We start from the raw sequence: 25,656 nt of genomic DNA on the forward strand, positions 1-25,656 counted from the left end.
AGGCTATACCCCACCCGTTGGTGGTTATACCACCAAAAGCTGCACCTACACCATCAGCCTCAGCGGACCCTGCTGCAGCGGCGGCCATAGTGACCGCAATACAACGGGTGGCGTAGTCGACATTAAGAACTTAATAACATCTGTAGGACTGCCACATACAACTGAGTTTGACACCCTGGGCACGGACCGGGTCACAGCCACTCGGAAGACTACAACTCCCATCTGATCCGGCTCCGGATATTCCCCCTAAAGAATATGGCCCAGGGGGCGCGTCAACTTTGGCGTAGTCGGCAGGATTACGTGCCCGCAACACCCGGGTACTGCGTGCCTGAAGAAAAGTGCAAGTTTACCTCAAAAAGAAGTCTCCTGCCGGTTCCGGAGGGTCCATGCCATCGGACTCCATCACAGATCGATTCCCGCCGGTTGTCCGCCATTAACAGCTTTTTCCCGCCATCTGCAGAGTTTCCCGCCACTGGGAAGCGATTCCCGCCATTTCCAAAGGTTTCCCGCCTTGGAAGAGCGGACGCCATTATGGGCGTGCCAGAGGGTGGTGAGAGGCCGCCTCCCATCGTGGGCCAGGACCGAAAATGGCGCCAAAAGTGGAAACCGCCCCCACCAACAGAGACTGTGATGCTAGAGGTGTCTGTCAGCGTGAAAGAACAGCCCCTGGAGCTGACAGTCACCAAGTGGCCCCGGGACCGCCCTCGAAGGGGGAGGAGACGAAAGGAGAGAACAAAGATGGGTGTCGCCTGGAGCAGTCTAGAGCGAGCGCACCCGGAGGCAAGAAGCCGGGAGAAGAATATCGGAGGAGCTGACCCGGAGATGGTGAGAAAGCAGAGCAGCACCGGCCCGTTGGCCAGGAGCCTGCTAGAAACAGAGGAGGGAGAGCAGAGCAGCACCGGCCCGCTGGCCAGGAGCCTGCTGGAGACAACTGTAGAAGAGCAGAGCAGCACCGACCCGTTGGTCAGGAGCCTGCTGGAAACAACGACCCCACTAGGCCTAGTGGAGGTCCTAGCACAGCTCCCCCGAGACCGGGAGTGTGCACAGACCGCTCTGGAGGGCCTCGCAAGGAGGATGGCCCGGGTGCAGCGAGAGACGTTGGCGGAGTGGAGCCGTGAGATGGCCCAGCAGACCGAGACCTGTCAGCGGAGCACGCCACCCAAGACGAGGAGACCGACCGCCTCTGAGGATGGCGCGGGAGGACTGAAGGCCGGAGACGGCGCCGAGAAGGGAGCCGAACGAGTGGAGGCAGGTAAAGGGGACGTCTATACCCCAAACCGGGAAACCGCGTACCTGCCCCAGCTCCCCGTCGCAGAGCCCGAAGTCTATCCTGCCGTGCCCGTCGCTGCAACGTCACCGCCGCAGACTAGGCCTCAAACGGGAGCCGCGACCCCTGTGACGTCACACGCCTCGACCCCGGGCGTGACCAAGCAGGAAGTACCACCAGCCTGGTCGCAAGGCCTAGTACCCCCGGGCGCCGCAATACCAACAGCGCCCCCTACCTCCGCGGAGCCCCCGGCCTGGTCGCAGGGCCAAGTAGCCCAGGGCGCCGCCGTCCTTACGGTGCCCTTCACCTTCCAGATACCCCAGGCCTGGCCGCAAGGCCCGGGCAACCCGGGCGCTAACACCACCGCGCCCATAAGACCTAAAGTGCCGCATCTGGGAGAGGACCTGTACGCCCAGCACACGTGCCCGGATGGGCAGCCATTTATATGGCCACCGGAGTTTCACCATCCCCGACTCCGGAGAGAGAGACCCCTGGATGAACCCCTGATCCCGGCTCCAAAGCCCGTAAAGAGGATCTCGCCCCCGCTAGCAGAAGCGCAGTTCGAGTGGGACCCCACCGGAGAAGATCTCATGGGGTTCACTCAAGAGACTCGGGCAGCTGCAGCGGAGCGTGCTGAGTGCTGCCGCCAACAGCTCGAGGACTTTGAGAGGGAGCGGAGAGAGAGGCGGGTCCGGGAACAGCAAGCTCAAATAAGGAGCGCGGAGCAGAAGAGCCGGGCCAGGAGAGACCCCCGTGCAGCGCATAGTCCCCGCACCACCGGGACTGTGATAAAGTTTAACATGCAGCATGGGTGGGGCTTCATCCGAGACCACCGCACCCTAGGCGACGTCTTCGTGACCAGGAGAGACGTTGAGTCCCACCTACCGGAGGGACACAGAGGTCGTGACCTTTACATCGGGGACGAGGTCACCTTCACCCGGCACAAGTGTGCCAAAGGACCCTACGCCCTCCATGTGCATCGTCTGACGGAGGAAGAGCTGCGGTGTGAGGAGGAAGAACAAGAGGACCCGGACGGGTCTGAAACTAGAGCCAAAGGTAACAATAAAGAAAGAGCAGGAGGACGCCGTCGCTAAGTACAGCGAAGTAGGAGCTGTATATAGTTGCCCGTCGGGGCACCATAAACTGAAACTGTGCTGTTGCTAAAAATAGTCCCCGTTGGGACCAGCAAGTGTACACTGTTACCCGATTAACCCCTAAATCCCACTGACCGAGGACTGAGAGCGGTCATTCCTCCCCAATACCTGGCCGAGGACTGAGAGCGGCCATATCCCTGTAAATAGTTGCGCGTCCTAAAGCGCCCCCTACCGGTTTTATAGGAAAACCAGTTTTCCAGAGAGACTGTCGCACTTTACCCGGTCACACGTTGCACAGTGACCGGAGGAGGAGCCAGAGGCGACGAGAATGTTTTATGCTGCTAATATATGTTGTTTTATATGTTTTATATGGTTATGCAAAAATTTGTATGTTTTGTGGATGTTTATGTCTTACAGCCCGAGGACGTGCTGTGATTTACCAGGGGGGAATGTAGCACCCTGAGGATTCGGCTGCTACAGGGGTATTGCACCTCAACCCAGAGGTGTGATATTCCACTCCCGGGTAAGGATGGAGTGTGGAACTGAGCTCGGTAGGCTGCATGCACTACACACATCCCATTTCCGAGGAGCAGACCGACGGTACTCCCACTTAGAAATGTGCAGGTACGACCGAGTCTGTTCCTGGCTGGAGTGGGAGGGGGGTGGTACATCCCAAGTAGTGTAGGGGCAGATAGGGGGAGCAGCCTGGGTAAAGATAGGAGCTCATTGGGTGGTGGTCGCCTGAGCTCACACATAGAGGGTGTATATAAGGTGGGCACCATCAAAGAACAGGGTCAGTCTGTCAGAGTCAGGAAGAGGAGCAGAGAAGCCCCAGAGAGAGAGAGAGGAGAAAGCAAGAAAGACCCAGAGGGGGAAACAGAAAAGGAACTCTGAGAACCCAAAGTCCATCAGCGGGTGAAGAGTTGGCAAAAGGGTACCGGATCCCAAGCTGGTGGGGGCAAAAGCACACCCTAGCCAGAGACCGGAGGCCGTGGGCAGCGTCTGCCACGGCCACCCACCACATCCACCCCGAAGGCATACCACGTGGAGGGTCAGGGAACCCAAGGCCAAGGGTCTCCCAACAGAAGGCCCGAGGGAGCTGGACCTGGGTGGATCACTAGTGGGGACGGCCAGAGGAAAGGACAGAAGGAGAGCTCAGGGTCACGCTCCGGACTTGTTTGGGGGTTGGCTGGATCCAGGACCTGGTGGACGCAGCACGGCTCGGGTGGTCACTTGAAGCTGGAGTGACCGGAACATCAGCAGTGAGTAAATACCCTAAACTGCACAACCCGACTCTGTCTTCCTTTAACATCTATGCTGCACCACCACAACCCCCATCCTCTGCACCTGACCCCCTGAGGCTATACCCCACCCGTTGGGGGTTATACCACCAAAAGCTGCACCTACACCATCAGCCTCAGCGGACCCTGCTGCAGCAGCGGCCATAGTGACCGCAATACAACGGGTGGCGTAGTCGACATTAAGAACTTAATAACATCTGTAGGACTGCCACATACAACTGAGTTTGACACCCTGGGCACGGACCGGGTCACAGCCACTCGGAAGACTACAACTCCCATCTGATCCGGCTCCGGATATTCCCCCTAAAGAATATGGCCCAGGGGGCGCGTCAGATGCTGTGGGAGATGTGAGTGCAGCGCCAGCACTCTGCTTCTATCTCCACCTTCGTAGCTTCTGTGAAAGAAGGGGACTAAGATAGAAGCAGAGAGTGACAACAGCACTGCTCCACAATGTCTAGCACCACCATCAAACAAGTCGTCATCAGTGTCGGCGCTAGTGTCACTCACTGCTTCTAGTACTGCCCCCTGATGACAAATCATTTGAGAGTAGTCCTAGAAGCCATGGGGCAGCACTGGTGTCACTTCTTTCACAGAAGTTATAGCGGTGGGGATAGAAGCAGTGTGCCGGCGCTGCGTTCCTGTGACATCATGTTTGAGACTCCACATAATAACTCAATATAACTCCGACATGTAGCCTGACCCTTACTGTTGTCATACATAAACTGAATGAGAATGATCAGTTCTGCTACAAATGGAAACATGTTATTCTTAAAGAATATAGACTGCTTTTGTGCCATATTTTTTCTTTTTTTACCTGAATACATTTTTTGGAAGCCAAGAATAATTTTACATTTCATTTTAATTAAAAATGTTGCATTGTTTGGCTTTCACAGGCTTTCTGTATTTCTGCTAGCTGCAGAATGAGCTAACTGAGAATCCGTCAGTGGGCCCTTTCTAATGACCAGTTTGTAACCCTCAGGCCGCGTTCACACAATCAGTATTTGGTCAGCATTTTACCTCCAGTATTTGTAAGCCAAAATCAAAAGTGGAACAATCATAGGAAAAGTATAATAGAAACACGTCACCACTTCTGTATTTATCACCCACTCCTGGTTTTGGCTTACAAATACTGATGTCAAATACTGACCAAATACTGAACATGGCCTAAGGTTAGCTTTACATGGCAACTTTGGGCGCGCAGCTAAAGTTTGCTGGGTGCAATACCAATCAATGGGTTCGTATTGTCGATCGAGATGAACAGTTTTCAAAAAATCAGACACAGTTGAACTTTTTGCAACTTGCTTGTGGCGGTCGCAGTACCCTCAGGGTCGCAATGCGACCACATTGACTTGTATTGTGCTGACATGTAGCAGTGACACCTAGCAAACTTTGACCTCATGACTTTTGTTATGCCAAAGTGTTTCAAGGTCTTTATCTGTCAGTGACTAAGAACGTTCTTGTTTAGAAGAAGTAGCAAGTCCACACCACCTAGTCCTGTCAATATAATGGGGGGATATTCTGAATATTTACAATGTGTATAGAAAATCCTATATTTTTCTATACTGGTCATGTATCAGTTTTTTCAGGTCCTGAAGAACACCATGTAAGCCTCGCCAATGCACAAGCCTAAAAGTTGTGGCAGGAACACATGAAGAAAGTATGATCCAAGCCTGCTCTGACATCAGTCTATCCCTGCTGACAGGATAATGAGACTGACTTCTCGCTGCTTGTGGGAACAAGCCACATGTGCTGCGCTTTGTACTGCCCGCGGTCCGGCTTAACTCTTTCCAAGGTAAATAGTGTGATCTGCAACTTTCGCGTCCTTTCGCTCAGAGTTCAACATGAGCGTAGTCCCCGGAGATACTGTAAATGCCGTCCTATTCTTGTGACCTACTTCACCCTCTTGTAATCTGTGTACACATTGAATCTACAAATGTGCAATCACCAAAAAAAAAACTCAATAAAAAAGGGGGGAAATCACTGATCAGGGGTCCATAATGCGTAGTTATTTACGTATTTGTTAGCCTGAAAAGCTAAAGAAGATGCTTATAAGGGGTTAAAGTGATTAGTATTAACCCTAGAACGCATGACCATAAAAATGGGTATTTTCAAAAAAAAGTTGTTATACCGAAAATGCCTGTAACATAAAAAAAAATGAACAATTGGAAATGACAAACAACTATATAGCTGAGGAATACCTAGAGTTTCAAAATTCTAACTAAAGTAATCTTGCAGAAAATAGAAAACAATTAACAGGGCGGGCCTGCGAGGCCCCAGGTATGCGTTCTAGGGTTAAAGAAGTGGGCTGTGTGCCTGGACACCATAGAGGCAGACAGGGCATCTGCTGTGGGATCCATGTAGTGAGGTGGCTCATCCCAGGTTATATAATCATTCTTCTACATCAGAAGTGTAAAAATGTGTGGCGGAGGGAGGATAGGGGGCTCCATCTATTCCCATTTACAAATAGAGAAGTGGCCATGGTTTCATAAGACTGTTGTAACTTACTAGGAATGGGTGAGAGGTGGTAGGGAGAGTGAGGGTATTTTGCTCTAGCTGATGTCCGGTTATTTTTTTCCCAAGTAATCCCCTGACACACTCACCTTTAGATTTGGTCAATTTACAAGAGGACTGATTTTGCAATAAACAAACAAGACTTGGCACGAATTAACATTTTTCATTGTTACCTTGCACAACACAATACAGACCATGTTCACCATTCCGGAAAAAAAAAAAAAACTTCAATACAATGGACTGGCACATGATTTATTTCTTCCAAGGAACTTACAAAAGGACTAGGGAATATTCATTATGTGTAGAAGAAAGGAGATTTTGGCATATAAATAGGAAGGATTCTTTACAGTTAGAGCAGTTAGAATGTGGAATGTCCGACTGCAAAAGGTAGTCTTGATAAATCCGATGTCAGCATTTATAAAAGGGCCAGATGCTTTTCTCACAACTAATGGCATTGTGGGTTATAAATGATCTAGCGATAGAGAATGTATAACTGGTCAAGAAAGGTTGAACTTGATGAAACGATGTTTTTGCAACCTATGTAAGTAAGGTGGAATCACAGATAGCGTTTTGGAATCATCAAGCACTATTTCTGGGGTAAAACTGCTTGATATGTTGCAAAATGTTTGTGTAAATCAAAATCATGCAAAACTTTTGTGAATTTTTACACCAGTCCCAGACAGCTTCCCCAACTTTTTTAAAATCGAGCAAAGCTGGGGTGGAGGCCATCTGACAAATTCATCTTAATTTACTCCACAATAGTGGCATAAATTATGCCAGGAGTAACATTTCTTGCAGAGGAGTTGGAAGATTAGCCAAATTCATTAAAAGGCAAGAAGCATGGCTCTTAAAGGGGCTGTCCAGTCAAAAGTGATAAGTCTGCAGTCACTCTGTGGGACAGCAGACTCATGAATCTTCCCACTGTGGGCTGCAGGGATTTGCCAGTATGAGACCCGATAATGGAGGGTATGTATGAGTTATACATTCCCCTGGCCAGTGGGCGAGGCCTCGCTCTCCATACACTTGTATTGAGCGAGGCCACACCTTCTAGTCGGACGCGAGTAGTGTATGACAAGTATATGGAGTGAGGCGGCGCTGAATGGACGGGGGTATGTATAACACATACAAACCCTCCGTTACCGGGTCTCAGACTGGCCAGCAGCGCACAGTGCCGGCACTGGGGGGATTCATAAGTCTGCAGTCACACAGAGTGACAGCAGACTTATCACTTTTGACCAGACAACCCCTTTAATGAATTTGGTGCATCTTACTGCAGAGCTCTCTTCATTAAGACATGCGTACAAAACACCAGTCCTAATGAATTAGGGCCTGGATCTTTTAGAAAGCACAACCAAATCTTGATACAGTTTCAGGAGCCTAATATGGGCCACAATGTCTCAAAAGTTTTTCAGAAGCACATTTGTAAGTGCTATCAGCTAATGGACAAGCCCCCTAGCGCAACCATTAACACATCAACATAGGATAACTTCCCAATCCGAAGTATACTATTAGACACTTCTAGGTTGTTTCCTGTCCCTAAGTTGTAGTACTGGTGGTAGTGCTGTCGTAGAGGTTAAGGAAAATCTGATTACTGGTAAGGCTGACGCGCCCCTGGGCCTGTGTCGCGCTGCGGTGCGCACGCGGGAGCTTACCCGGAGCCGGATCCATGGAGGGTTGTAATCTCGTGGCGGTGACCCGGTCCGTGCCCAGGGAGTCAAACTAGACGGCAGTCTATTAGTAGTAAATAGTTGATGACTACGCCACCCGTTGAGTGCAGCCAGGAAGCTGCTGCTGCAGGGCAGACCGCTGAGGCCGGTGGTAGGATTGTGCAGCGTGATAGTATAACCCCCAACGGGAGGGGTATGGCCTCAGGGCAGCCGACGTGGATGATGGGGGTAGCAGGAACCACTCAGAGACGGTACGGTGTAGTTCAGGGTCTTTACTGGTAACAACGACAGACCCTCCCGGAGTACTTGCTAGCAAACGGGGCCTGGTCAGTCTTTGAGCAGATGGGATCTCCCCTGGCCAGGCGTAGTTGTAGGCCTCCCAAACTGACTGTACTCTTCTGGCTACCTTGCTAGAAGCTGATGTAAGTAGCCCACGTCCCTGAGTGTACCGTGTGGTGCTCACCCGTATGGCCGGTGACTCGGGGCCTTCTAATGGCTTCCGCTCCACGATGGCGGTGCTGGTCCCACGCATGTGACCGTGCCTTCGGGCTTCTGGGCCAGAGGACCTGAAATCCCCTGCCCGACGGATTCTGCTGCTGGGTAGGAGTTAGTCCCCACAGCCTCGGACTCCGGGTCCGGTAAAGAATCTTCTTAGTCAGGGCGAGCTCTGTAGCTGCCAGCCCCTGACTCCTTGTAACTCTGCTGTTTCCTATGCTGCTTCTCTTCTCCACTCTCCTTGTCTGACTCACCCTGCCTCAGCCCCGGGTTTATACAGGGGAAGTTCTTCCCCTCCCAAGACTGGGCAGGAGGTGTGGCATGCACAGGATCCCTGACCAAAGGACCTCCCACCTGCTCTCAGACATAATATCTCTATCACTGTGGCAACCAGACCCCTGGGGTGTCACAAGGCCATGTTCACACGTTCAGTATTTAGTCAGTATTTTACATCACTATTTGTAAGTTAAAACCAGGAGTGGGTGATAAATACAGAAGTGGTGACGTGTTTCTATTATACTTTTCCTCTGACGGTTCAACTTCTGATTTTGGCTTACAGATACTGAGGTATAATAATACTGACCAAATACTGTACATGTGAACGTGGCATTAGAGTAATCAACATCACAACATTTCTTTGCTCGTGGATCATACCTTTGACTTCAATGTAATTTTAAGTGATCAAAAATGGAACAACTGATGCATCCTATGCAGGCTCAGACTGGCCATAGGGAAACAGGTGAATCTCACGGAAGGCCTCTGAGCAGAAGTGGAGCCCAACAGCCTATGTGAGCTGCAGTTGGTACAATATACTCGATTTGCTATGTAAAGTTTAAGGCAGCATCTCATCATTAATTTTACAAACCACCCAGTTCGGTGTTATATAGAAGCATAGGTACATTTGTGTGTGAGGGTGGTGGATTAAGCGGTCGTGTTCCTACGCCTGAAGTCACCAATCACATCATGTGTATTAGATCATGCGTCTCTGTATATATTGTGTCATGTGAATTGTATTGCATTGTGCTGTTTGCCTGTCTAATGGATAGAGTGTGATAAGTATTGTTAGTGTAATTTACATAGTGTGTAGCAGTGTTATAGGGAATATATAGTGTAAGATAAATAATGTATTGTTTAGTGTAAGGAAGTTTTGCCCAGCAACAGACAGCAGGGTCAGAAGTAGTAAAGTGTTGGGACTAGCCCACAGGGGGAGGGCTTAGTGATAGGGACAGGACTGTGCTTCCTGGATAGAATTAGATAGAGTTTAGAGAGTAACAAGTGTGCAGTGCTGCCAAGAGGTGCTCCACAGCTAGAAGAGACTGGCGCGAGAAAGAGCGAGATCCTAAAGAGAGTTACTGACGAGACTGAGAGACCTTCCAGAAAGCATTATTGGATAAGATGCCGAGTCACGAGAAACCTGAGAGCTTGCTAATGACTGAAGGTAAGGGACACTAAGAGGATTGAGTGCGTGGGACTAGTGGGGGTCCCGTGCAGTAGATCCAGGGCTCCCATAGTGATTGGACGTGGAACCGCTGAGTGAGAAGCGAGAAACTCGCTGAGCAGGATTGTGGCCTAGAAGCTGGGTTATGGCGACGTAAAGACAAAACAGATAGGCTGCAGAGACCTGGAGTAACCTACAGAGGAAGGATACAGGGGGAATGAAAAGGCTTCTTTCTGTGAAGGAAATGTGCTTAAGACTGTGTACCCGCTATTCCTTGTACATAACCCTTATCAAGTTCAGTAAAGTTCCCATGTTTGAATGGAAATCTCTTTTATTAATCTGTGGAATTCATGGTCCTGGCCAGCCAAGACCATCGGCTAAAGGCGGCCTGCACGGACGCAAGGCCCACACAACACTAACACCAGCACCCATCCAGGACCCACTCTTTTCCAGGGCATGATAGGAGAAGACGAGTGCCTCGCCCGCGGCTACTGCACCGCACCACCCGACAAGGATAATGTAATATTTGCATTGAAATGAACTGTGGGCCTCCAGATTTAATGTTACTGTCTGACACTGATTTTAAGATCTTTTTCTAAATAACTTTACAAACAAAATGTAATTGAACGTTCTCTTCACACATTTGAAAATTAGAATTAAATATGATCTGTTGGCTCTTCTGACAGGTCAATTTTAGTAATTAAACGTACTCCCTAAACTAAAACCATCCTAGTGCATCTTATCTTATAACTGTCTGTTGTGCTATTCCTTTTATTATTTCTACTAGAAATGTAAGAAATTAACAACAGGGTGTTACTAGCTGGTGGCGGGTCCCATCACACTTTTACATTGCCCATTCAGTACTGAGAATATCACACTGTGCAGGGACACAACCCCAACTGACGACACCTGGTTGTCAATTTATTCATACATTTTCAGGAGGAATGAGGCATTGCTGGTTTACAAGCAATTTTGTTCTCAAGAGTAGCAGGAGCCCACCATGATTAACATTGTTTTCATCTCCAGTGCTATAATGAGTTGTGGATTAAAACCTAGGAGACAGTGCAGACTACAACGGATCCATGCTGCTATCGGGAGAAAAGTCGCTAATCAAAGTGATGCAAAATGCAGTATATGAAGAGGTTACTTCCAAGCCGTGGCAAAACACTTGAAAGCGTGAGAAGATCTTCCAGTGATGCCCGGAGCAAATAGTATGAACAGTCTCATTTCTTCCAGATTCATTTTCTTTCCAAATAGCTAGAATTACTGTAATTTACCGTGTCTCCTTACATGATTCATTAGCTTCTAAATAAAGAACATGCAGTGAAACCAAGCATGAGAGGAGACAGCACAGAAGACATCACATGTCTTCTCTTCTTTTAGGCAGCATGGTGATCAACGCTTGTTACAATTTAGAGCATTTATTCTGTAGTAAAACCTTTTACACAGCATACATTATAGAGAAACTACTGATTATACATCACTAAACATTTCACAATGCAAATTACCACTAGGGATAGAAGCTTTCTAGAGGAATTTACAAAAGAGTTCTGCGTACTAATTTCAAATCTAAACAAGTAGCCGCATTATCCCTGAAATAATTCTATCAGAGACTACATGGAAATAAAATAAAAAATAAAAAAGAATTCAACTCCAAGCCATTTTTCAACAAGCCCAAAACACTGGCTGCACCTTCTTCTACATGACTAGTATAATTGAATTAACTGTGTAAAGATCATATGAAATTCCAAACTGACAGGTTGAACAAAAAGGTTCTCCAAAAACATGCACCCAACCAACTCAATAAAGCCCGGCCTGACATCCCCCCTATTCACACCATAAGTCAACATTTCTCATCAAAATTTGACCTCTCTTATTTTGAAGATGGGGGTTGGTAGAGTTAAAGGAATCATATCAATTTGTTAAAAAAGAATCTGCTTTTTGAAACAATACATTTACCCCATTTAACAATTAGCCACATGTATTCTATCACTTTAAAAATCTTTACTATTGGTTTTAAATTACACACAAGTCCTTTTCTGATTAAAAAAAATAATAATAAATGTTCCTAAGGAAATCAGATTGCAGCTTTTTATCTAATTAGCTGCTACGAAGCTCAACGTTTATCTCTCCATTTATATCCAAAGCTAAATTCAGAATTCTGCTGGTTTCCTCTCAATTTCAGACTTGGTTTTCAGAATTAGACTACATTCACACATCTGTGTGCTGTCCGTTTTTTTTTAGAATCGTATTTTCTGAACTATAAGACTCACCGGACCATAAGACGCACCTGGGTTTTAGAGGAGGAATATAGGAGAAAAAAAAATGTAAGCAAAAAATGTGGTCATGTTGCCCTGTTAAGGGGGAGAGTGTCTGCTGCTGTTATAGGGGTAATATATCCTAATTCTGTACTAATAGCACCCATCCTGGTATGCTTGGCACCCCTCATCCTGGTATGCATGGCCCCCTCATCCCTCATCCTGGTATGCATGCCCCTCCTCATCCTGGTATGCATGGTACCCCCACATCCTGGTATGCATGGCACCCCTCATCCTCATATGTCTGGCACCCCCACATCCTGGTATGCCTGGCACCCCCACATCCTTGTATGCCTGGCACCCCCACATCTTGATATGCCTGGCACCCCCACATCTTGATATGTCTGGCACCCCCACATCCTGGTATGCCTGGCACCCCCACATCCTGGTATTCATGGCACCCCTTATCCTGGTATGCATGGCACCCCTCATCCTGGTATGCATGGCACCCCTCATCCTGGTATGCATGGCATCCCTCATCCTGGTATGCATGGCACCCCTCATCCTAGTATGCAAGGCCCCCCTCATCCCAGTATGCATGCCCTAATCATCCTGGTATGCACAGCCCCCGTCATCCCGGTATGCATGCCCCTCCTCATCCTGGCATGCATGGCACCCCCACATCCTGGTATGCATGGCGCCGCTCATCCTGGTATGCCTGGCACCCCCACATCCTGGTATGCCTGGCACCCCCACATCCCTGTATGCCTGGCACCCCCATATCCTTGTATGCCTGGCATTCCCACATCCTGGTATGCCTGGCCTGGCACCCACACATCCTGGTATGCCTGGCAGCCCCACATTCTGGCATGTCTGGCAGCCCCACATCCTGGTATGCCTGGCACCCTCACATCCTGGCATGCCTGGCACCCCCACATCCTAGTATGCCTGGCACCTCCATCCCCATTACACAAAAAAATAAACACTCCTACTCACCTTTCTTCTTCTCTCCTCCAGCGCTGTGTCCTCCTCTGCTGCCAGCACAGATCTCCCTGTGTGAGCCGCGCATGACATCACTGCCATGCGCGCTCACACAGGGAGATGCTGTGCCGGTAGAGTCACTGCTCCCCATGCCGACACTGTGTGCATGGGGAGCAGTGACTGCACACTCCTTGATAGCAGGCACACATTGGAGCTGCAGCGCCGCTCCTGCTACTGGGTGATCGCGTGTGCCCGCTACTAAAGAGCATGAATATTCACCCCCTCTCCACTACCATGGCCGTGGAGAGGGGGTGAATATTCATGCTCTTTAGTAGTGGGCACAAATGACCGCCGAGCGCTGCAGGAGCCGCGCTGCAGCTACACTGTACGCCCGTGATTAAGGAGAATGAATATTCAGTGCTCCCCACGTCCATGGGCGTGGGGAGCAGTGAATATTCATTTTCTTTAGCAGCGGGGACAGTGTAGGCTGCTGTAGCTGCTGCTGCCTCCTGTACCCCGCTCCTCTGCCGCTGCTGCCCCCCCCATACCCTCACCACACACAGCAACAAGACAGTATATAATAGAAGGTTTGGACTATAAGACGCACCTCCCACTTTCCTCCAAAATTCTGAAGGAAAAAAGTGCATCTTATTCTTTCGTACAGCACATGGACCTATAGAGTTTAATTGATCCATACACACATCCTTTTTAAAAATGGATCTGTATCTCTGGTCTGTGAGACTCTGAGCATGCCCTATTCTCCTTGGTTTGCAGATCAGACTCGACCATTAACGTTTATGGGGATCCGTATAAAACAGATAAAACATGGAAGACAGACTTTGAAAAATGCATGAAACATGGATGGAAAACTAAAGCACAATAATCCATTGTTAAGACTCAATAAATAAAAGTGCAGACAGTTCACCTTCTTCAATTTTTAAAAAGGATGCAACATGGAGGCAAAACGGATGACTCATGAAAGAAAAACAGTCAGTTACAAATGTAAAAATTCACAAGGAAATGTGTATGTAGCCATACTTTATTGGGGTACAACCATATCAACAAGATTTAATGGGCTATTTGTGAACAACCCATGAGAAATAGATCACAGAGGCAAGTGAGCTAAATGGGGTTTATCTCTCTGCTGATTATGCTTTTCACCCTGCACCTATCTAATGTTTCTTGTTTAGGAGGTAGGCGGTATATTCTCTAGCAGTACGTACCTTATCTTCTCATTTTGTATTTCGTGGTTTGTTTTACTCTCTGGAATCTCTTTCTATTTTAGCACACTTTCCCTTGTGTAGGTAATTTGCACTCTGCTCTGCCCTCTGGTTAACTAAGAGGAATGTGAAGCACTCGACGGCCTTTCAGGCAGCATAGGTCCGAGCTGCCATCTTTTAGTCTGTTGTTAGGGCTATTCCAGCCCAAGTAGGAACCACTAGGGACCACGGGTTCAGAATCTCTATTCTGTACAGGAACAGACAGGGTCAGTTGCAGTTTCAAGTGTTTTACCTATTTTCCTGCGTGAACTGTTACACAATCATAACACATCCTATGTAGTATGACACTATTAGGAAAGGTCACCACTCTTGGCCAAGCATACGTCTATACTTCATTCTTACAATGAGAAGGATTTTTCAGGATTTAAAACATCACCAAAAGTTAAAAATGAAAATGCTTATACTCAAATCCTCAGTCCCCCACCGCTCCATCACTGCTGCTACTTTGGGGCCGGTAGGTATTTTCTTACTGCAACAATCATATGGTGTACATCATTCACATGACCGCAGTAACAAATTACCTGCATCAGGGTGATGCCAGCAAGTACGGCAAATAACTGCTGAAGTCAGTGATTGGTGAAGGAAGTACTACATGTGGTCACTGTAAGTGCAGTTGAGTATATTATCGGTCAAAACATTGGATTGCACTAGGACCAATGTTATATTAAGGGACTGTGTACATGTCCGAATTTTTCCTTTGACAGAGACAGTCCAAGGAAAGAAAAAAATTTCTGCATGCCCGAGTTTGATCAGTACCCAGGTTTTAAAGTGATGGCAGCCAATAATAACAGTCATGAACCTATATTGAAATATGGGATTTTGAGTGCTGTATCTCTTGTAAGGCGGCGGTGTTCACACCGTGCAGTAACTGAGGCAGTGACCCAAGCAAGTCCAACATAAGCAGCTTTTAATAAGCAGTTTTATTCAGCAACTCACAGGTAAAACAGAAAGTCCTCCGGTTCGCAGCCGGGTTAACATAAGTCCATGAACAACTGGAGCTGGGCCGCTCAGAGTCTGACGGGTGCAAAGCCTTCCCAGGCGTGGGTTCAGCTACTCACAAGCCCGCCAAGGTTTCCGTCTATGCTCCTAGCAGGTCCCCACACTGAACAACACTAATCCTTAATGCAGGGTTTTTAAAGGACCTGTGGCAAGAGCCACTGGAAAACCCAGGTTGGAAGGAGGAGGCCGCCCCACTGCCTTCCTGTAGCCTCCTCCAAGAAATGAAGGCCCTGCCGGGTTTTCCTTAATCTGCCTTAGCCAGATAGCCTGACCAGGTCAATGCTCACCTTCATTGCTGCATTGCAGCCGCAGCTGTGTCTGTAACTGCCATGCACTCCAACGGGTTTAATAGGTCTCTGTACACATTCTGGGGGATATATAACGTCCCTCCTATACGATACCAGTCACTGCCTCACATATCCCCCCCTCTGTTCAAACTTGTGGGGTTGAACATTTGTCACCATACAGGGTGCCCGGGACAGGGCATCCGCGTTTGCCTGCGACTTCCCAGCACGATGTTCTACAGAGAAACTGAAGTTTTGCAGTGATAGAAACCACCTGGTTACTCGCGCATTCCACTCCTGGTGTTCCTCATCCATACCAAGGGTGAGTGGTCAGTCACCAAGCGGAACTGATGCCCGAGCAAATAATAACATAGCGATTCCAAGGCCCACATAATAGCCAAACACTCCTTCTCCACCACGCTATAGTTTTTCTCTGCCGGGTTACGTTTTCTACTCAAGCAGGTGACCGGGTGCTCTTCACCATTCACTTTTTGTGACAATACCGCCCCTAGGCCTACCTCCGAGGAATCTGTCTATACAATGAAGGTTTCCTTGAAGTTGGGGCTGATGAGGACTGGCTATCCACACAGGGCCAATTTCATGGACTGAAACGCTTCTTCTGCCTGAGGGTTTCACCGAACCATTACCATCTTTTCCCTTTCAAGAGATCGGTCAGGGCCTCCGCTCTCCCAACAAAATTAGGTATAAACCAGCGGTAATACCCAAGGATGCCAAGGAACGCCCTCATCTGTTTTGTACTTGACAGTTTAGGCCAGTTTTTAATGGCCTCAACTTTATTGATTTGGGGCTTGATAACTCCTTCGCCAATCACATACCCCCAAATATCGGGCTTGCTGTAGCCCTATCGCACATTTTTGGGGTTTGCCGTTAACCCCATGGCTCTGAGAGAATCCAGCACCGCTTGTACCTGGGATAGGTGCGTATGCAAGTCGGTGCTAAAGATGATGATATCATCTAGACATGAGGATGCGTAATCCTGATGGGGCTTGAGCACTATGTCCATCAACCTCTGGAATGTAGCCGGGGCCCCATGTAACCCAAAAGGTAAGACCACATAGTGATACAGACCCTCCGGAGTTATGAAGGCGGTCTTTTCCTTCGCCGATTTCGTGAGAGGTACCTGCCAGTAACCCTTGGTGAGATCGAGCGTGGTAAAGTACTGGGCCTGTCCCAGTCTCTCAATCAGCTCATCCACCCTGGACATTGGATAAAGATCTAACTTTGACACTTCATTTTAATTTCCGGAAATAGTTAAAGAAGCGTAACGATCCGTCTGGTTTCGGGATCAGTACGATGGGGCTAGCGCACTCACTCCGTGATTCCTCAATGATGCCTAACTGCAGCATTTGTTTTAACTCAGCCATGATGGCTTGCCTCCGGGCTTCGGGTACCCAGTATGGTCTCATTCGTACCCTTACCCCAGGTTCGGTGACAATGTCATGTTGGAGAACCGTAGTCCTACCCAGTAGCCCTGAGAACACGTCGGTATTCTGCTGCACCAGCGAGCGAGCCTCCCGTCGCTGCTGTTTAGTGAGCGCATCACTTATCCTGACCTCTTCCCCAGACGCATCCCTGCCTGAAGGTAGAGAACTCTCTGGCGACATGCCCGGAGTGACATCTGTAACTAAACACTCGATCGCCCTTGTTAAAGGACTCTTTTATTATATGTGTGCCTCTGTGCTGCCTGGGCATCTAACAGATGTTCTTTCACAATGGGCATGACCGCCGTGATCCGGTCCTGCATACTAGCCACATGTTCAATTATACTCCTATGTGGAGTCGGCTCTTGTTCCCACGTCTCTTTGGCTACGTCCAGCAGACCCCTAGGGTGTCTGCCATACAATAACTCAAAGGGAGAGAACCCTCTTGAAGCCTGGGGTACCTCACGGATGGCAAACATCAAATAGGGTAGAAACCACCTTTTTAAACATGGACTTGAGGGTTTTATTGAACCGTTCTACTAGCCCGTCGGTTTGAGGGTGCTACACCGAGGTGCGCAATTGTTTTATTTTTAGCAGTTTGCACAGTTTCCTCGTCACCTTGGAAATAAAAGGGGTCCCTTGATCCGTCAGAATCTCCTTAGGTAGCCCAAGGCGACATAACATGACAAACAGTTCCCGTGCAATCAGTTTCGCTGAGGTGTGGCGCCGCGGTATAGCCTCCGGGTACCGGGTGGCATAGTCGATGACCACAAGTATATGTTGGTGGCCACGAGCGGATTTTACAATGGGCCCTACCAAGTCCATTGCAATCCGTTCAAAAGGTACCTCTATCACTGGCAGAAGTACCAATGGGCTCCGGAAACTTGCAGTGGGTGTGGTCAGCTGACATTCGGGGCTGGATTCGCAGTACTTTTGGACCTCCGTGTAAATCCCAGGCCAAAAGAACTGCTGCAAGATACGCTCTTGCGTCTTTTTAAACCCTAAGTGTCCACCCAGCAGGTGTGTGTGTGCCATCTCCAGAACCGGCTGACTGTACGACTGAGGTACCACTAACTGTTCCACAACCTCGTCCCTGATTTTATCTACCCTATAGAGCAACTCACCGTTGACCACCATATGTGGAAACACAGTATCTGCACCGGGCTGTTGAGCTACGCCATTTACCTCTAACACCCTTTCCCGTGCCCGAGTCAGAGTGGGATCCTGTAGTATACGATCCCAGTCACTGCCTCACACTCTAGTATTTAATTCTGGATGAGATTAGTGTTGATTGAGTATGTATCATTAACCCTTTCCGGCGAAAGGGTTAATGATACATACTTGATCAACACTAGATGAGATATATATTCGTGCCCCCCTGCACTCTTGCAGGCCAACATGGATTATAAAAGTCTTTGAGGTGAGAGAGATAACCTTACAGTATTTGAAAACAGACATAGTAAAATGAACATATAACATTAATAAAAGCTTGCAAAGATCGGAGTGAAGATTCAGGCTTTACAAGGATTAACAGCAGATATAATGAACAAATACATTTATATAGAGAAAGAGATGAGAGTTAAAACCATAACTTCAAAGCAGCACGCTCGCTTTTTCGGGATTATGTTTAACTGAGGGTTTTTCTTCACTCCATATATCCAATTACTCACTCATGTCACATGTACCTCAAAAACATCAATAATCCGTCCTTTTCTTACCTGCAAAATTACTTTCTGTGGCTCTGATTAATTTTCTCCTGGACTGCTACAACTTTGTAAAAATTGGTTTCCCTCTTCCTAAACCTTCTCCTCTCCAAACTATCCTGAATGCAGCAGCCAATGTCATATCTGTCCAGCTGCTACACCAATGCATTCACGCTGTGCCAGTAATTGCACTGGTTACTCAACCACAACAGAAGACAATATAAATTTATCACTTTCACCCACAAAGCTCTCCACAGTCCTACACCACCTTACATCTCCTCTCTCATCTTTGTCTACCACCCTAATCATGATCTCCATTACACTAATGACCCAAGACTAACAACCATTACAAGCCGAATCACCCAATCGCGTTTCCAATACTTCTCTCGATTCTTGTAAGTTCTCAAAGCTCTGCCATGGACAATATAGTTTACTCCCTGTTCCCACAGCTTCCACACACTAAATAACTTTGTATCTGGACACATACAGATACTGGCTGATGGTTGATTCATATAGCATTATTTGAATACCCATATTTATCATTACAAGTGAATTGAGTGAGGCCAAGCACGTCTAGTTGTTAAGTGACCGGAAGTATGCGAACAACATATTTGCGGTCACGCCTCGCCCACTTTCGGCAGCAATACCAGAGAACCGCCAACTGTGTGCTGCGAGGACTCAGAAGTCCACAGTCACAGACTCAGGAGACCCAACAACTCCTTTAACTTTATTCTATCTTTCTGGAGGTCCCATCATGTCCATGTGTCACAGCTCATTGATTTTTAGAGAGCACAATGCGAGGCGTTATTCTTCCCGTGGTGGCACTGCAGTTACATTAAACCACTGAGGCTTAGTTTTCCAATAGATCCCTATAGTTATCGTATTTTCAGGGTACAGTTCTTAAAAAAAAAAAGAGGGATTGTCAAAAGTGGAAATCCCTTAGAATAATAGAAGCTTGAAGTCATTCCCGCCTCTAAATTTCTACAAAACACTTTTATTGGCAGCCTTCTATTCCCCGATATGTCAGTAAGCATTCACACTAAATAAAATAACATTAATGATTACTACACGCATTGCGCAGATTTCAACGACAGAGGAGTCATGTGAATTTTGCAACACTGTGTAAATGAAACACTGGTTAACTGAGTAACTATTTCTTCCATTATTGTAAATGTTCTGTAAATATAACTCCCTCTCCCCAGTTTTGGCATTTGTAGCATTGAGCAATGTGTAACTAATGATGGCGGCTCATGGCAGTGCAGAGTTTTTCAGGAAATGTGCATTGTTGGAGGAAGGGAGCAGTAATTATCGTAGCGGGAGAATAATTGCTTGTGACAGGAATGTGTCATTACCAGGAGGAGGTTGGGAGATAAGGAGAGAGCCAGATGTACAATTCATGGACTAATTAGTTGACATCCTCATCAATTACCAATACAATTGAAGAAATGACATAGGTGTAATAAAAATACTCAACATTGTGCAAAATCAGATGATTCTTTTGAGGAATCTTATGCAGAAGGCACTGAAAGTTAGATGGCAAATAAACCATTAGGCTCAATTTCTACAGTACCTGCAAAAGTCCAAAGGGGTGCAATAGTCAGTATACTTAAACCATTGAAGTAAATACTTTCATGCCCAAAGATGACAAAAGTATTCTCGGCGTGATATCTTCATTGGCTAACCAGAACAAAATATATATTTGCAAGCTTTCAGAGCACAGGGGCTCCTTCTTCAGGGTGCTTTCTACCTGAAGCAGAAGCCTCTGTGCTCTGAAAGCTTGCAAATATATATATTTTTCTGGTTAGCCAATAAAGGTATCACCCCGAGAATACTTTTGTCATCTTTGGGCATAAAAGTATTTACATAGATTTTTCTGGCTAACACAGTACCACAATACATTTTTTTATTGTTCATAGTAATAAACTATTGAAACGAGCGTTGAGGCGTTCTAGTGTCTCCCACTATGCCGCACTCAGCATGTCCAAGGGCTTGTGTTTTGCCGTGTTTTTCCCACGGAAAAAAATTGTGTTTTGTTTTAAAGTATCATCAAAGTGAATGAGATTTCTGATTTGAATAGGGGGTGGATGTGCAGTACCTGGCCGCGGACACTGTCAGTAGACGGAGAAGCTCCGTAACTGAGCCTTTCCGGCCACGGCCAACATCGAGAACAGCTGATCGGTGGGGGTGCTGAAGTCTGACCAATCAGACATTGATGACCTACCCTAATAATAAGTCATCAATGTTAAAGTAATGGACAACCTCTTTAACTCTAATACATCTGTTTTACAGTAGTAACAACTACACACTGACAACACCTCTACTTATCAATGTATTAATTTACCTTCAGGGGGAATAACAGGAACAATTCATAAAACAGTTCTGAGAAAAGGTGAGTTGATTTTTCATGCTATCAGTAGTGATGAGCCGTGGCTAACAAACAGGCAATCCCTGCATGTGTGGCAGCTGTCTAACAGCCGCAAGACATGCAGCCATGGTGACTCGGACATAGTTTTCGAGCATGCTGAAGATACTCGGTTAGGACCCGAGCGTGTTTGGTTAACCCCTTATCCGAACACGGTCGTTCATAACTAGCTATTAGGCATACAGTAAGTTTTTGGGAACCCATGTCGTGTATGAACATCATAATACAAAGCTTTACATGTGATCACAGACTATGTCCAAAGTAAAAATAGGAATATCCAATTGCTGATTTCCCTTTGAAGGGGTTAAAGTACTGAATGCACCGTAGAATGCACACAGAGGGGACTAATGGTAAAGTCCACACAATTCACAGATAAGTGGCTAGCAAAAATGTCCTGATAAATGGAATTCATTGAAATGATTCTTACAGGGCAAGGCAAAATGTTTTCTTGGAAGAAGAACTGCCCTGGTGTAAATTCATTTGTACATTTTTTTTTTTTATTGTAACTTATTATATTCAACGATTTGTAAAAAATAATAATAAAATTGATAAAGACCCAAAACACAAAACTATGACCCTGTCTTATCAGAAAACTATACACCATTCACTTCAATAACAATGCAGTCAATCTTGAATACCCCCAAAATCTGCTTTTATCCACATTCCCATTAGATGAGAGGATTTATCAGAAGTTAATACTCATTTACATATGAGGACCTCGTTAGTTACATTAGATCATCACATCTAAACGCAGCTTTAGGCATCACGCACAGGCCTATATGACAGCACAAGAAACCTATGAGAGCCATTTCTCTGTGTGCTAACATACAGGCCTGTGCACAAGTGTGTGATGCCTAAAGCTGAATGTACCAAGACATTCATGATAAAAATCAGCTGTCTTCTACCAGGATGATGAAGATGAAACGAGGGTGGACATTTTAGCAAAACAATGATCCCAAACACACAGCCAAGGAAACTCCTAATTGGTTTCAGAGAAAGAAAATAAAGCTGCTAGAATGACCGAGCCAATCGCCTGATCTGAATCCAATAGAAAATGTATGGAATAAACTAAAGCTCAGAGTTCATATAAGAAGCCAACGGGATGTGAAGAGTGCTCGTGTGGAAGAATGGACCAAAATCACACCTGAGCAATGCCTGTGACTAGTTTCTCAAAACAGAGGGCGTCTTGAAGCTGTCATCACCAACAAAGACTTTTGTACAAAATAATAGTTAGATTTCACGAAGCGTGTTCAATACTTCTTCCCTGTGTTATTTCTCATTATCACACATAACTTAATTTATGGACATATATGGTGCTTTCTTTGTCTGTGGGGATTGAATGGGCTGTTACTGACATCTGGTGAGAATTTCATGTCAATAAGTCCTTTAGAAATATATTTACTTAGAAAATTGATGATGTGCTCAATACTTATTTCACCCGATGTACTGATAGGGAATTTGGATTATGAGACCCATTGGGGACAGTGATGATGTCTGTAAAACGCTATGGAATATGATGGCGCTATATAAGTGAGTAAAACAAATATAGCGTAAACTGTATATGAAAGTGATCATATTTCTGTCCATCTGATCTGTTTATAGTATAGACTGTGTACAGCCAACATGGACAGACCCTGATAATAAAGCCGACCCTGACGTTGTTATTGTTACTTCAGAGCACATTCCATTATAGAGCATGCATGGCCACCAAATGTTTCAGATGTCTTTTTTCCCCAGCCTTACGCAGTGCTGCCACCTAGTGCACATTCACATCAGTCATTGCATCTTGTTTTCGAAAGGAACATGCCAAAAATTGTCACTTGACATGAAAAATCTGCATCACATTTGGAGTAATGTCAGGCAGAAAATGTGAACTTCATTAAGCTAAATAGGATCAAACTGTATTTTATTATTCACTTTCCAGCAAGAGGATGGGGTTAAGGGGGAGATTACATCCCGCCAAACTCAGGAAATAAGGGTGACGTTAGTTATCACAAGAGCAAATGTCAATGTTTGTTTCTCTTTTTAATGGACTAATAAATCCTATAAAGGAATAGAAGGTTGTATAATATCTCACAAAAGATCAAGTTCATTGATTTTTGAAATATCTAACATAATAATACTTGGTTGATAATCTAAGAGATGAAAAACCAGTAATATATATATATATATATATATATATATATAATCAATAAATACATAAATAATAAATATATAAAATATATAAATATATAAATCAAGCTAGAATTTTTTTTGGGGGGGGGGGGATTATGAAGTTATTCAATGAGATATTTAAGTCAGTTCCAAAATTAGACAATTCAGAATAAAAAAAAAACTTTTTAATATGTGTTAACCAATATATTATGTGCAGATTTAAATGTTCCCGGTGAGAGGTTTTTTTGTACAATGTTAACAAAATTTGCACCACTTTATCAGACCAAAAAGATCCTGAATACATTTTTTTTTTTACCCAATGTGCAAAACTGACAATTAAATATATATATTTTAGATTGTAAACTCATATTTTAGATTTTCACAAACTGACACAATGAAGAAGATGGAGATATTTTTTTTTCCATCTTCTCCATATCTGAGAAAATTGGATCAAACTTTGATCAGACTGCGATTAGCATATTGGGCCCGATTAAAATATGGATTAAAATATGTTCCTGTGACCCTAGCCTAATAGAAGACTAGGGACTTATTCAACCTAAACATATGGGAGAATTTCATACACACACTCACTGAATGTACAGGCCAGAACTAGTCTTATGTTGACGACATGCAGAGTATAAGCCCTTGCTTTATTACACACATTGCCTCTCCCCAGCCCGAGGCCATTACCTGACCTGCCCTCCCCTGCCGGAGCATAAAGATCTGCATTGCAAACATCTCTCCAGATGATGGTGAGATCATCTAAAGCAACACTTCGAAGAGTTAACAACAAGCCAGAGAGAAAAAGTAGAAAATGACAAGACAAAATAGTGAATAGAAAGAAGTAAAGAGATTCTCAATAATAGAAATGCGTTCATCTTCGTTTGCTTTGGCCTAATTGTGTGCATGCATATATTTTCAATCGTGTGTGTGTAATATATATATATATATATATATATATATAATCAATAAATACATAATAAATATATAAATCAAGCTAGATTTTTTTTTTGGGGGGTAATGAAGTTATTCAATGAGATATTTAAGTCAGTTCCAAAATTAGACAATTCAGAATAAAAAAAAATTTTTTGAACATGTGTTAGCCAATATATTATGTCAGTTTTAAATGCTCCTGGTGAGAGGTTTTTTAGTACAATGTTAACAAAATTTGCACCACTTTATCAGACCAAAAAGATCCTGAATACATTTTTTTTTTACCCAATGTGCAAAACTGGTAAAATAAATATATATATTTTAGATTGTAAACTCATATTAGAAATGTTGTCTTCCCCAGTTATATGTAATCATTATTTCAGCCTCATCTCTAAATAAACTATGTAGCATTAACACGTAATATAGTTTATACAGAGAGAAGGCTAAAATAATGATTGCTTAATAAAGACGGCATAAAAGCAATAATGATATAAAACCATAAACACCAACTTATGTCAATGCTTTTTCTTCCAGGACACATTAGATGCAATGTAGACCCCGGCTTGTCTACTCAGCTATACAGATTAAAGGAATTCCTGCCATAACTTCTGTAGATTAAACTAAGATCTGCTTACCATAGACTGAGTTCTGGGTCAGACAAGCAGCAGCCTCAGCTCTTTATATCCAATGCGTGTTATCTAAGCCCACACAGATCCAGAGGAAGTTTGCAAATTCTCCACATGTCAGCTGTAGGTCTCTCCTCTGATGCTGAGCTACAGTATTCAAACTCAGGTGCCTGTCCCCTAATGCTAAGTACTTGCACTCCACCCCCTGAACTGCTCCTGCCAATGCTGAGCCATGGTGTCCCCGCTCATAAATCACCAGAATCAGGTTACAGGATGTTTTTTTCTCTTTTTTAGCTACCTATAACTCAGACACACTTTCATCCTTTTCCTATAAAAGCCAACGGTGTCGCCTTCAATACAGTAATCTGAACATAGCATATTTTATCTATGTAGCGCCAACATACTCCATAGCACTTTACAAATCAGAGGGTGCATGTACGAATAACATCAGACATTGCAGAGTAACATACTTAGGACTCACTTACACCACTGTGTGTTCCATCAAAGTGCGATCCAACAAAACATCGTATCGCACTCGGAGCAATGCTATTCTATGGGGCCGCGCACACGTCTGATTTTTTTTCCTTTGACCGGCTTGCAGCATGTCCGAGTTTAATCTGAATATCGGATCTCACTCGGCCATGCAAGTCAATGAGTGCGTGCAAATGATCAGAGTCCAATTTCCACGTAATAACACAATGGAGAAGATGGAGAAATTTTGTTCTCCATCTTCTTACAGTGTGCTACGATTCTCTCCGAGAATCTGGTCACACTATGCTGACCCTCTGAGAAAGCTCTGAC

At 45.5% G+C, this 25,656-nt stretch overlaps 1 protein-coding gene across 2 annotated transcripts in view; it reads right to left on the reverse strand.

Moving 5' to 3' along the window:
• Positions 1-25,032, reverse strand: part of SLC16A12 (solute carrier family 16 member 12) — a 121,896-nt gene extending 96,864 nt beyond the window's left edge. For both annotated transcript variants that reach the window (XM_073685528.1, XM_073685530.1), the window contains exon 1: positions 24,865-25,032. The gene's annotated coding sequence lies outside the window, so the exon portion shown is untranslated. The remainder of the gene's footprint in view (positions 1-24,864) is intronic.
• Positions 25,033-25,656: the final 624 nt, after the last annotated feature.

Source organism: Phyllobates terribilis, unplaced genomic scaffold (assembly GCF_046119375.1).
Source record: "Phyllobates terribilis strain yellow unplaced genomic scaffold, ASM4611937v1 Scaffold_5__5_contigs__length_657084704, whole genome shotgun sequence".
Lineage (NCBI taxonomy): Eukaryota > Metazoa > Chordata > Amphibia > Anura > Dendrobatidae > Phyllobates > Phyllobates terribilis.